The 13,148-nt window shown below is 42.3% G+C and overlaps 1 long non-coding RNA gene across 1 annotated transcript in view; it reads left to right on the top strand.

The window, feature by feature from the left end:
* LOC134474379 (uncharacterized) overlaps window positions 1-2,992 on the top strand; it is a 30,962-nt gene extending 27,970 nt beyond the window's left edge. Inside the window, exon 3 of the long non-coding RNA XR_010045219.1 lies at window positions 2,869-2,992. This is a non-coding gene — a long non-coding RNA (uncharacterized LOC134474379). The remainder of the gene's footprint in view (window positions 1-2,868) is intronic.
* Window positions 2,993-13,148: the final 10,156 nt, after the last annotated feature.

The following is a 13,148-nucleotide window of genomic DNA, read 5'->3' on the forward strand; positions in this document are numbered from 1 at the left end:
GGGGCTAGACGGGTGGGGCGGGACCGTGAGGAACCGAAGAGCCGGGAAATCTGCAGCAGTGTACCTTGGAGAGGTGGTCGCTGTTGGCTTTGTTAGTGTGAAGGGGAGATGCTGAGCTGAATGCCTGCCTAATGGCTTATATTTTGTACAATGATTAGAAGCAAGTCCCATTTGCCACTTTAAACAATTGCTGTAACTACTTAGCACCACCTGCTGTCTGGGAGATGTCTCCCGAAGTGACAGTGTAGGCAGCGTCTCCTGTATGGACTTCTTGCCCCAACAACAACAACAACAAACCAACAGCAGTGAAGTTTAGATTTGAAGAAATGTCAGACATACATATAAACTGGGACATGTTATAAGCTAAGTGACCTGAGCTCCTCGAAATTGGCAATGGTTGCAGGCAGAGGTAAAAGCAGGGGTATTGTTCTAGATTCAAGAATGTTAACTATGGGGCTGGGGATTTAGCTCAGCAGCATAAGTGCCTGCCTTGTAAGCAGGCAGTTGTGAGTTCGATCCCCGGTATCGATAAAAAAAGAAAAAGATAAAAAAAAAAAAAAAAAAAAAAAGAATGTTAACTACAATGTAAGGACCTCCCCTGGATTCCGGTTAAGAAAAATGTACAAAGCAGCTGTGAAAAGACGGTTATGAGAACCGCTTGTGAAAAATTTGACTGGATTTTATATTGAATGTTATGGTGCTACTGCTGACTTCCGGGGTGTGATTAAGTAAGAGAATCTTTATTAGAAGATACACATTCAGTATTAGGGGTACTCTTAGTCTTCTCTGGCTGCCATCAAATGCCATAGACTGGGCCGCAGATTTGGCTCAGCGGTTTAAGCGCCTGCCTGACAAGTGCGAGGTCGTGAGTGCGATACCCGTATAAATAAATAAATATGCCATAGACTTTGTGCCTAAACAATAGAAGTTTATTTTCTTACGGTTCTGGATACTAAACGTCTGAGATCAGAGTGCCAGCATCTAGCACGCTGGAATTTGGGTGAAGGCTCTTCCTGGTTTGCACAGGGTTGTTTGGCTGTCACACTTCCCCCAACCTCTACTTTCTTGCTGTGTCCTTACATGTCCTTTCCTTTGGAACATGCTTTCAGGATCAAGCTCTCTGGTGTTTGTTCTTATTAGGGCACTAAACTTGTGAGTAGTATCCTACCCTCAAAAACTCATCGAAATCTAGTCACTCCCCGTAAAACTCATCTCCATCTGCCGTGAGGATCTGCTTTCAACAAATGAATAGGGGGACACAAAGGTTGGAAGAGTCATAATGATTGTACCTTACTCTCAAATAGTTCAAGATGTATATATATTTAGAGAAAGCGTGCTAAAGTAAATATGGCAATATGTTAATCATTGAATCTAGATGAAGGATATGTGGGTATTTATTGAATTATTCTTTCAGTGTTTCTGTTATGTTTTTAATAAAAAATTGAGATGGTGTGGATGCTTGGAAATCATACCTGTGTTCAAATCCCAAGTTTCTAACATGAGTTTGGCTGAATTTCTTAACCTCTCTGAGCCTATTCCTATATATCCTGAAAATGAGAGAAATGTAATTGCTACAAAAATATTTCCAAAATAAGTTTCTGGCTGTAGAATACTTGAGATATAGTTTGCTTGCTACTAAGTTCTTCTTGACTTCCAGGAGCACTGAAAGTCATTTCTCATCTGTGAATTTCACGTCCCTCCTCAGAGTTAATCTATATTTGTGGAGCATCTACTACATTCCAGGCTTTGGGCTAAACATGGGTTTTGTAAGCGTTCCACTCTGCATTTTATCATGGGAGGTTAAAAGCTATGCAAAGTCCTGCCTGGTTCTCAGGCTGTTGAATGGCAGGGCTGAGATCTAAACCCAAGACTTTCAAGTGCAGTGACACCCAGGCAACACAGTAGTGATGTTTCTGCAAAGTTTTAAGAGGTAAGGCAAAGACATTGAGGGAACTGCGAGCTCTGTGTAAATTGAAGGTCTGAGGTGCTATGGCCTAAGAGTGGATGTCCAATTTCTCTGTGCCTCCCACTTATTCATAACAGTTCTTGCAGTTGTTTTTTTTATCACCATCCTTGTGCCCACCAAGGTGTATTCACTTCCAGTTTATAGCTGGGGAAATAGAAGCGCTTTGAAAATGACTCTCCTTCCATGAGTCCTGGCATCGTCACTGTGTGACTGCTTCCATGACAATTGCCCTTGGCCTCTGTTCCTTGACTAACAGCATTTGAATTGGGTCTACCTCAAGGGTCAGGTAGAGAAATACACATCAAGGGGGCTGGGGATTTAGCTCAGCGGCATAAGCGCCTGCCTTGCAAGCAGGCAGTCAGGAGTTCAATTCCCAGTATTGATAAAAAGGAAAAAGAGAAATATACATCAAGCTCTCTCTAGGAAACTACCTTTATTGCTTGGCATGGCTGCTGGTCTTTCAAAGCCTGACTTGGGAAACCAGATATGTACCTTTACCCACAGAAAGCTTGAGGATTGCACATGTGTCTGCAGAGGTTGCTACTGGACTATATAAACATTTGATTTGTGCAGCAAAAGACACTGTCAAACCAGTTGTGGTCATGTACATCCGTAATCCCAGGACTTTGGGCAGCTGAGGCAGGAAGAAACCAAGTTTGAGTGTGGCCTGTGGAATTTAGCAATTTGAGGCCCTGTCTCAAAATGAAAAACAAAAAGGACTGGTACTGTCATGGTTTAAGTTGGTGGCCCCCAGGCCTCATGCGTTTGCATTGTGCATTTGTGATTGGCTCATTGTCTAGCACTTGGATCGATGGTGTCAGTGCTACATCCACATGGAGGTAGAGCCAGCGTACAATGTGATGGCTGGAACAAGGCCTGTCTCTCTCTTTCTCTCTTGCCAGTTTCTGCCTTGCTGTTTGCAGCCGCCATGAACTGTGGCTCCACCATGCCACCCTGCCTTGGAGCCAACTGAGTATGGGCTGAAACCTCCAAAAACTGTAAGAAATAAACCTTTCCTTTCCCAACTTTGGGCGTCAGGTATTTTGTCTCAGCAATGAGTAAAAAATGACTAAGACAGGTGCAGATATATAGCTCAGCACAAATGCCCTGGGCTGAATCCCTACTATTGAAGAAAAAAGAAAGATAAAATTAGTGTGAAATACAACACACAAATTATCATTGTTTGCAGATGACATAGAAGCCCCCCAAAATGCCACCAAAAGACTACTAGATTTAATAAGCAAATTCAGTAATGTAGCTGGATAAAAGTCAACACTCAAAAATCTATAGGCTTCCATACACGAATAATAAACTCACCAAGAGAAGAATCAGGGAACCAACACCTTTTACAATAGCATCCCCCAAAATGAAATATCTAGGAACCAATCTAACAAAAGATATAAAAAGCCCTCTATATTGAAAACTACAGTACTCCAAAAAAGGAGCTTGAAGAGGACATTAGAAAATGTAGAAATACCCCATGCTCTTGGTTAGGAAGAACCAATATAGTGAAAATTGTCATACTTCCAAACCTGTCATACAGATTCAATGCAATCTCAATCAAAATTCCAATAGCATATCTCACACAATTAGAGAAAACAATTAGAGAATTCATCTGAAACCAGAAAAGACCTACCATAGCAAAGGCAATCCTGAGCAACAAAGGCAAGGCAGGGGGCATCACAATCCTTGACTTAAAATTATACTATCAAGCTACTGTGATAAAAACAACATGGTACTGGCATAAAAACAGATACAAACATCAATAGAACAGATTAGAAACAACTCCAGACACACTAAGCCACCTTAACTTCGGTGCCAAACACATTCACTGGAAGAAACCCTCTTTAGAAAATGGTGCTGGAAAAACTGGCTCTGCACATGCCAAAGATTAAAAACTGGACCCATATCTTTTCACCATGCACTAAGCTAAAATCAATGGATTGAAGATCTAAACATTAAAACAGAAATTTTAAATCTTCTGGAAGATAGAGTAGGTAAAACTCTTGAAGACACTGGTGTAGGCAAAGACTTTATGAACAAAACCCTGATTACACAGGAAATGTCACAAAGAATCAACAACTGGGATCTCATCCTATTGAAAAGCTTTTGCACAGCAAGAGAAACCACAAATAGATGAAGAGACAAGCTACAATGTGGGAGAAACTTTTGCCAGCTGCTCCTCAGACAAAGGATTACTATCCAGAACATGTAAAGAACTAAAAAAAAAATCAGTCCTCCCAGATTTAAAGAACCAATCCAAAAATAGGCATCTGAGATGAATACACACTTCTCAGATGAAGAACTACAAGCAGCAAATAAATACGTGAAAAAATGCTCAATATCCCTGGACATTTGAGAGGTGCAAATTAAAACAACACTGAGCTCCCACCTCCCCCCTGAAAGAATGGCTACTGTCAAGAAATCAAGCAATAACAAGTGCTGGAGGGGATGTGGGCAAAAAGGAACCCTTCTCCACTGTTGATGGGAATGCAACCACTGCGGAAATCAGTGTAGAGATTCCTCAAAAAACTAGGTCTAGAGGTCCCATTTGACCCAGCTGTTCCCCTTCTGGGTATCTTCCCAAAAGAACGGAAAACATCATACCACAGGGATATATGTGCACCCATATTCACAGCAGCACAATTTGTAGTATCTAGATCTTGAAAACAACCAAAATCTAATTGTGTTTTTTTTTAAAACCAAAGTCATGACCTCATGTTTGTCAGGCAGGCACTTGTGCCACTGAGGTAAACCCCTGACCCTAAATCGAATCCTTGACTGAGGAATGGATAAAAAGTTGCGGTAGTTTTATACAGTGGAGTACTACTCGGTCATAAAGAATGATAAACTAGACTTTAATAGGTAAATGGAAAACTTAAGACTATTACCATAAGTGAAATAAATTAGATACACATGTGTAAATATCATATTGTCTCACTAGTGTGAGAAGCTGAAACAACATATATATATATATATAGTTATAAGTATAAAAATAGTTAAAATATAGTTAATTTATATATATAAATATAAAAAATAGTTAAGGTCAGTTATATTACTGATTTCTCTGAGTTCACTAAAGAGTAAGATTTATGTTGGTATTGTTCAGACAATTCAATGCAGATGTTTTGTGCTCTGAGTGAATGATTTGGGGATGACAATGCATAATGTTTGTACCATTGTTGCTTCCCCGATTGACATGTTTTGAAATTTTTAAAAATTTTTTTCTCTTTGAAATAAAATGGATTTTTTTGTTTGGGTACAGGGGATCAAACTTACAACCTTGCATTTGCCAGGTAGGTATTTATGCTGCTCAGCTAAACCCCCGTCTCAATAAAATAGCTTTGAAAAAAATAATATTAATGCAATTTAGTAACATAAAAAAGAAATACAACATACATAATGATATAAAATATTGCAAGTCATATATATGGTAAAGGGTTAATATACAAAATACATAAATAAGATATGTAACACAAGGGGCTGGGGATTTAGCTCAGCGGCATAAGCACCTGCCTTGCAAGCAAGCGGTCGTGAGTTTGATCCCCGGTATCGATAAAAAGAGAAAAAGGGAAAAAAATGTAAAAAAAAAAAAAAGATATGTAACACAGTAAAACAGCCATGTTAAAAACTAGGCAGCTAGGTACAATGGTACATGCCTGAAATCCCAGCACTCTGAGAGGCTGAGGCAAGAGGATTGCAAATTTGAGCCTGGTTAACAGTGATTTAGCATGATTCTGACTCAAAAAGGAAAAGAATTTTTAAAAGAGCTGCCAATATAATTCTGTGCAAAGGTCCTGGGTTCAGTCTCCAGTAAAACACACACACACACAGACACACACAAAGGAGGGAAAGAATGAAGGAAGGAAGGAAAGAAGAAAGAGAGAAAACTGGGAAAAGCCTTGAATAAGCATGTTTTATTTTTTGGTTTTTTGTTTTTTTTTTTTTTGGCTTTTTTGTTTTTATTGGTACCGGGGATCGAACTCACGACTGCCTGCTTCCAAGGCAGGTGCTTATGCCGCTGAGCTAAATCTCCAGCCCCCTATTTTTGTTTTTGAGACAAGGTCTCACTGTATAGTTTAGACTGGCCTTGAACTCCGTCTCCTGACTGCTGGGATTACAGGTATATGTCACCACACCTGGCTAAGCATTTTTTCAAAGAAATACAAATGGCCAATGAGCACATGGAAAAGATTCTCCACATCACTGATAATTAAGGAAATGCAAATTTATACCACAGTAAGATACCACCTCACATCCCCTGGAATGGTGAGACAGCCTTGTCAATCTGCCTGTGTTAAGAGATGCCTGGAGACGGGGCTGGGGATTTAGCTCAGCGGCATAAGTGCCTGCCTTGCAAGCAGGCAGTCGTGAGTTTGATCCCTGATACTGATAAAAACGAGAAAGACCAAAAAAAAAAAAAAAAAAAAGAGAGATGCCTGGAGAGGTGGGTGGATTGTGAGAGAACTACCTCATCGGTGTTTGAGTTTATAACTGAACAGACTGTTGGGAAGTGGGACCATGTGGGCATGACCTTGAGGACTATATTTGGCCTCTGGGGTCTTCTTTTCTGACTCTCCTTTCTCTATGCTTCTTGGCTAGCATGAGGTGAGCAGATTTCCTCTCCCCCTACTCTTCTATTATGATGCTTTTGCCTTAGAGCCAACTCACCATGTACTGAATCTTCTGAAACTATGCGTTTAAAAAACCTCTCCTCTTTTAAGTTCTGAATGTCAGGAATTTTGTCTTAGCAACGGAATGCTGACCAATACGGATGGCGAGTATAAAAAACCAGAAAATAACAAATGCTGGTGAGGCTACAGAGAAGTTGGTGGGAACGTAAAATGATGTAGCTGCTGTGAGAGATAGTAAGATGTTTCCTCCAAAAATTAAATATAAAATTGCCTTATAATCCAACAATTCTACTTCTGGGCATTTACCCAGAACTATTGACAGCAAGGCCTCCAAAAGATATCTGTAGCATCATTCAAAATAGCCAAGAAGCAGAAGCAGAAGCAACCCAAGTGCCCACTAATGGATGAATGGATAAATGAAATATACATACGATGGGGCCACATTCAGCTATAACATGCAGGGGAATTCTGCCAGGTGCTACAGCACGCTGAGATATGCCGAGTGGATGAAATAAGCTATTTATGAAAAAAATACTGTGTGATTCCACTTCCATGAGTATCTAGACAAATTCATAGAGACAGAAATTTAAATGATGATTTCTGGGTGTATCTGGGATGGGGCAATAGGGAGAGTTTTATGAGTATAAAATTTCTGTTTGGAATAATGAAAAAGTTCTTGAAATTGATGGTAGTAATACAGCATTATGCACGTACTTAATATCACTGAACTATACCCTTGTATAATATACCCTTGTACCAGTGTGAAATTATTACACTGGTAACTTCCGTGTCATGTATATTTTACAACACTAAAAAAAGCTGTATTACATGTAATCTGTAGTAAACAACCAGTACTTACACCAAATGACAAACCTAACCAACAACTCATCCCTGGACTACTTTCCCTCAGAGACACACCCTGTTTACTTGCTGTTCCCACGCAGCAGAACGGCAGGTGGCCTTTCCTTGTGGGTTCTGGTATCTTCTCTCCTCCCTCCTCTCATAAAAATGGATTGTTCTCTGCCACTACACTTCTATGGAGCTGCTTCCACAGTCAGAGGTGATCTTCACACTGTTGTAGGTAAAGAGCATCAGCATCAGCAGACATGGCTGATACCCTCAGCCTCTCTTCCTTTTGTAGGCAGTGCCTCTCTCTCATGGGACTTCTGGGCCTTTTTGACCTCTGTAGCGGCTGTTCCTACTGCTTGGAATGCTTATCCCATACCTCTGCTTGACTCAGTTCTTGGCTTGAGGTTTTTGCATATATGTCGTAACATAATGTGCTCAATGAGGCCAGCCTAATCTTCTTTATAAAAATTGCAGTCCATATTGACATGGGACTCCTTTGCCTTTTTGTCTGCATCTCATTTGCTGGTTCCTCTTCCTGTTCATGAGATTTTAATATCAGAGGATCCCAGAACCTGGTGCTGGGTCCCTCCTGAATTAATACCTTCTTGGTGATTTCACTCTTTTTTGATATTTTAAACACCCCACCTAGATACTAATAGAGGCAGACTGTTACTTCTGGGGAATGTCTCCTGAATGGTTGTGTCACCATTGCTTGGAAGTCTGGTGCACAGTGATATCAGAATTCATTTTGCACAGAACTCCTGTTCTCAGCCTCAGACCTGTCTCAGCTTCTTCCTCCCAGAGACTGATGTGTCCACCAAAGTTATTTTCCTTTTTCACTGGACACCCAGATAAGCCCTATTTCCCAGCAAGAAGCAACATCACTCCTTCCAGGTTCGGCTGCAGAAGCTGGCCCCTGGCTCCTGCCTCATTCTGGGTGATCAAAAAAGATGGGAAGGGGAGAAAGATAGATGTGGGTTACAGATGAAAGAAGTGTGTCCTCCAAGTTCCTGGCAGGCGGATGGAACAGAGCCTCTGCCCCACCTGTACTGACTAGACTCGATGTGTATGAGAAATAAACTTGGTTAGGTCAAGGGAGGTAAGGATCAATCTACATGTAAAAGTCTTCCCTCATGGCATTGGCCTCTGTGTGTTGCTCAGCCACCCCCATAAGCTGAAACCCCACAGTACAAATAACCTTGGCTAACACAATGTAGACTCCATGCTCTGATTTCCAGGCTGAGAATCTTGGCCTTATCCATGACTGCAAAACCGGTCTGCTGACAAATCCTTCTGGCTTTATCTTCAAAACACACAGAGATATGCATGCACTGCCACTCACCTCTGCTGGGTTTTTCAGCAGCTTCTGGGGTCTCCCTGCCTGCCTTCTGTCCTTCTTACACCCTGTCTGCCATCCTGGAGTCTGCAGGATCCATTCAACCTAAATCCATTTCTTCTTTGCTCAAATTCTGCACATGCTCTTACCACTCTCTGAGTTAAAGCCAAAGGCAGTTCATATCATGGCAGCAATCAATAAGCTCTCATAGCATTTGACTCTCTTGTACAAACATGCCTACTTCACACTGTGGTCAGCTCCTATTATCCACCTCCTTGCTTCTCCCCTGACATGCTGGCTCACTCTGCATCAGGACCTCTGTAGCGGCTGTTCCCACTGCTTGGAATGCTTATCCCATACCTCTGCTGGACTCAGTTCTTGGCTTGAGGTTTTTGCACATATGTCGTAACATAATCTGCTCAATGAGGCCAGCCTAATCTTCTTTATAAAAATTGCAGTCCATATTGGCAAGGTGGCACACACTTATACCCAGCAGTCTTAGGAAGTTGAGGCAGGAGAATTACAAGTTTGAGCCCAGCCTGAACAACTTAGTGACTTAGTGACATCCTGTCTCAAAAAAGTTCTGGGGTTGTACCTCAAGGCAAACGCCCTGAGTTCAATTCCTAGTACTAAAAACAAAATTGTAGTCCAATCCCTACCCTAACCTGGAACTCCCAATCCCCTTTGTCCTGTTATTTTTTGTATAATACCTGTCTCTTAACATACATCTAATGTGATACCATCCTATATCTGCCCTGTAGGAATCGAAGCCACTCTGGGACTTCATGTGTGTTGTGTTCTCAGGTGCAGCCTGAGCATGCAGAGCAGTTGTCAGCGTGTATGAGGTGCTCAGAAGCACCTGCTAAAGGCAGGAAAGATTTCAGGCCTGTAGACCACAGACATGTGAAAGATAACATCATCCAATGGAGTAGAAGTTCTTAAGGACTTCAGCTACATGCAGGACAGAACACCAGGCTGGCACTGACAAACATAGCTCTGAAGTCACTAGAAAACTGTGAGGCTCCTGCTCAGGGGGACCACACTTAAGTTCACCAACATCACATGGCTGAAAGCCTCTTCTTTCAGTGGGGCTCACAATCACTCTTAACATTTACCTGTTCATTGGTATCACAGGAGCTTCACAAATGTCAACAGGCTGTGATAGAGCTGGGCTAGATGCTGCCGGGCAAAATAATTAATTTTCTGAGATGGCTATGCTGCTGCAGATGGTCTTCAGCTCCTAGTTTCAAGGAATACACCTGCCTCAGACTCCTGAGTAGCTGGAACTGAAGGCACACACCACCGTGTCTGGCCAGACATAAGAATTTTAAATCAACTTGCAGGGACATGCAGCCAGGTTTGAGCTGTACCTCTCCAGGACATGCCAGCTGCAGAATCAATAGGCACATAGGGGCTGTTGGGCAATTATGGAGGACAACGGTGACTAATGCAATGAAAAACGAAGCAAGCCGAGAAATCAGAAGTGGCAAAAATAAACTTGAATTTAGCATATGCTTGTCTACAAATGAAAAGCCTTAACATGTTTTCCTTGCTGTGTACAAATAGGGAGTTTCAATCTTGAGATGTTTTGGAAGAAAAATCTGGAGGGAAAAGCTGCTCAACTGCAATCCAATTTTATGGCTTCCTCCGCTCCTTTATTAGAGCCAGCTGTCTATCTCATTACTAAGCAATTTCAATGCTTTCCTTTTCAGGTGCAGTTCAGGTCAGGAGAGGCAACACTTACGTTTATAATTTTTCTTGCCTTGCAGTTGGGTTTCACACTTAACAGAATCTATAGAGTCTAGATGTCCTCCTAGAACTTCAGTCTTAGGGGTAGGCTCCTAGAATTGTGATTAACTCATGATCCAATGCTGTGATTATGGGCATGAGTGGTACAACCACCCTAGGGCGGGTGTGGCCTACATACAATGTAAGGGACAGAAAGAATCTTCTCTCTATGCTCTTCTTCTTTGCTCTTATTACTTTTGCTGTCTTCTGCCACCATGAACTGGTGCCCTCTGCCACGTGCCACTCTGCCTTGGAGTCAGATGATGATGGACCAAACCCCCCACAAACTGTGAGCTTTCCTTCCTTCATTTTGGGTGTCAGGTATTTTGTCTCAGCAATGAGATAAAAGTAACAAAGACATATATTTTCTATAGTTTCAATGAATGGTCTGAAATTAAACCAAACAAGGTTAAAAATTAGGAATTTGGGGCCGGGGATTTAGCTAAGTGGCATAAGCGTCTGCCTGGTGAGTGTGAGGTCATGAGTTCAATCCCTGGTACAAAAAAAAAAATTAGGAATTTAAGATTTGAGATACTTCCCCGGCACCCGCGCATGTGTGCACATCCACAAACACATGAGCTGAGCTACTTAGCTGGGTATAGTGGCATATGCCTGTCATCCAGCTAATAGGCTGAGGCAGGATTACCTGAGCCCAAGAATTTGGGCAACATGGTGAGATCCAGTCTCAATACACACACACACACACACACACACCACCACCACCACCACCACCACCACCACCACCATTAATAACAACAAAGACTGAACTACCAAGAAGGATTTTATTAGTTGTTCTAGATTATCAGGGGTTTGTGTGTGTGTGTTGGGAGGAGGTCTTTTTGAGACAGGATTTTCCTATGCAGTTCAGGCTGGCCTGGAGCTCACTTTGTAGCCCACTTTGTAGCTGATCTCAAATTTGCAACAATTATCCTGCCTTCAGCCTCCCAAGTGCTGGGATTACAGGCATGCACCACACCTGGCTAATTACCAGTTGAGAGCAGAGAGCACAACTCTGCATCTCCCCAGCACCCTACATGGTGCAACACACGTATCAGGCCTCAGTAAATATTTTGTAGGATTATTATTAAGCAAGAACAAGTTTTACAGTTTATAAAGTGCTTTCAAAGAAAGCTTCTGGAGTCTTTTCAAATTCTGCTCTTCTCCCTTGCCAGGAGAGCGAACTTGGGCTCAGAGAGGGTAGCTGATGCATATGGGGTACATTAGGATCTAGAGATGGCTTTTGAGACACCAGGTCTCTCACAGCCTTTTCTACTCTACAAAGCAGTAAGTAAAATCATGTCTCAAATCATGAGTCTAGCACTGTGAAGAATGTTCCTTTCTAAGCAGTGCCTCTCATGGGAGAAAAGTTTATTATTTCTGCGTTAAGGGTGTCTGCTCTGCCATTCATGTAAATTTCCTTAGCATTTAAATGTTTAAAATTTAGACTTCTTGGGTTGGGGTTTAGCTCAGTGGCATAAGTGCCTGCCTGGCAAGCACAAGGTTTTAAGTTCAATCCCCAGTACCAAAAAAGACAAAAATAATAATAAACTTCTTAAATACTTGGAATAGTTCCTCAAAAACCCAAATAATGTTTACAATCATGCCCCTTGGTGCTGACTGAGGAGGTGGTAACTCATGGAACTACTGTTACAGACCCTCTGGTCCAGGAGGAGGAGAATCAAGAGCCAGTGCCTGTGGTCAACATCTGGTGAGGCGGGGCATGATGGTGCACACCTGTAATCCCAGCATTTAGGAGGCTGCGGCTGGAGGATCACTGCAAATTCAAGGGTAGCCTGGGCTATACAGTGAGACTGTTTCAAAACCAAACCACCTGGTGAGGAACCTGCCAGTGCCTGCCTTGTAGAGGCCAAAGTGCCTATGCTTAGGAGGTCTGGCATTTCCTCTGAGGACCATGGTACAGAGGCCAAGAACAGCTTACAGAACATGCCCAACCCCATCTTCAGAGTTCCTCAGCCTGTTACTGGCCCATTAGTTGTACAAACATGATTGCAAAGAGGACAGCAAATGGATAGCTCCATCTGCATTAAAAATATGTCTGCATATGACAACCCCTCCCCAAATCCTTCCACATTCCTTAATAAGTAGAAATTGGGCCAGGTGTGGTAGCACGTATTTGTAGTCCCAGCTATTTGGGAGGCTGAGGCAGGAGGAATTGAAAGTTTGCCAGTCTGTGAAACTTAGACCTTGTCTCAAAATCAATTAGCTGGGAATGGTGGCACACGCTTGTAATTCCAGCACTTAGGAGGCTGAGGCAGAACTGTCATGAGTTTGAGGCAGCTTGGGCTACATGCTGAGTTCAAGGGTAGCACGAAAACATAAAAGAAAAAGGGACTGGGGATGTAACTCAGTGGTAGTTTCCCTGGGTTTGATGAGAAGGAATGAGTGGTTCACTGCAATGGTTCCGGGAGGGTCTCAGCTGGTTCCTGGCCTACAGGGGTCTCTGTGCAGCCCTAGGGTGATCTGCAGTCCGTCACAAGACCAGGAGCAGACTGGTTTTTTGCTAACAGTCTATTTTACTAACAGGACTATTTTGATTTAGAAATAGGACACACAC

This window comes from Cavia porcellus, unplaced genomic scaffold (genome assembly GCF_034190915.1).
Source record: "Cavia porcellus strain 051 isolate PalLab524CR breed Dunkin Hartley unplaced genomic scaffold, mCavPor4.1 scaffold_32, whole genome shotgun sequence".
Taxonomy (NCBI): domain Eukaryota; kingdom Metazoa; phylum Chordata; class Mammalia; order Rodentia; family Caviidae; genus Cavia; species Cavia porcellus.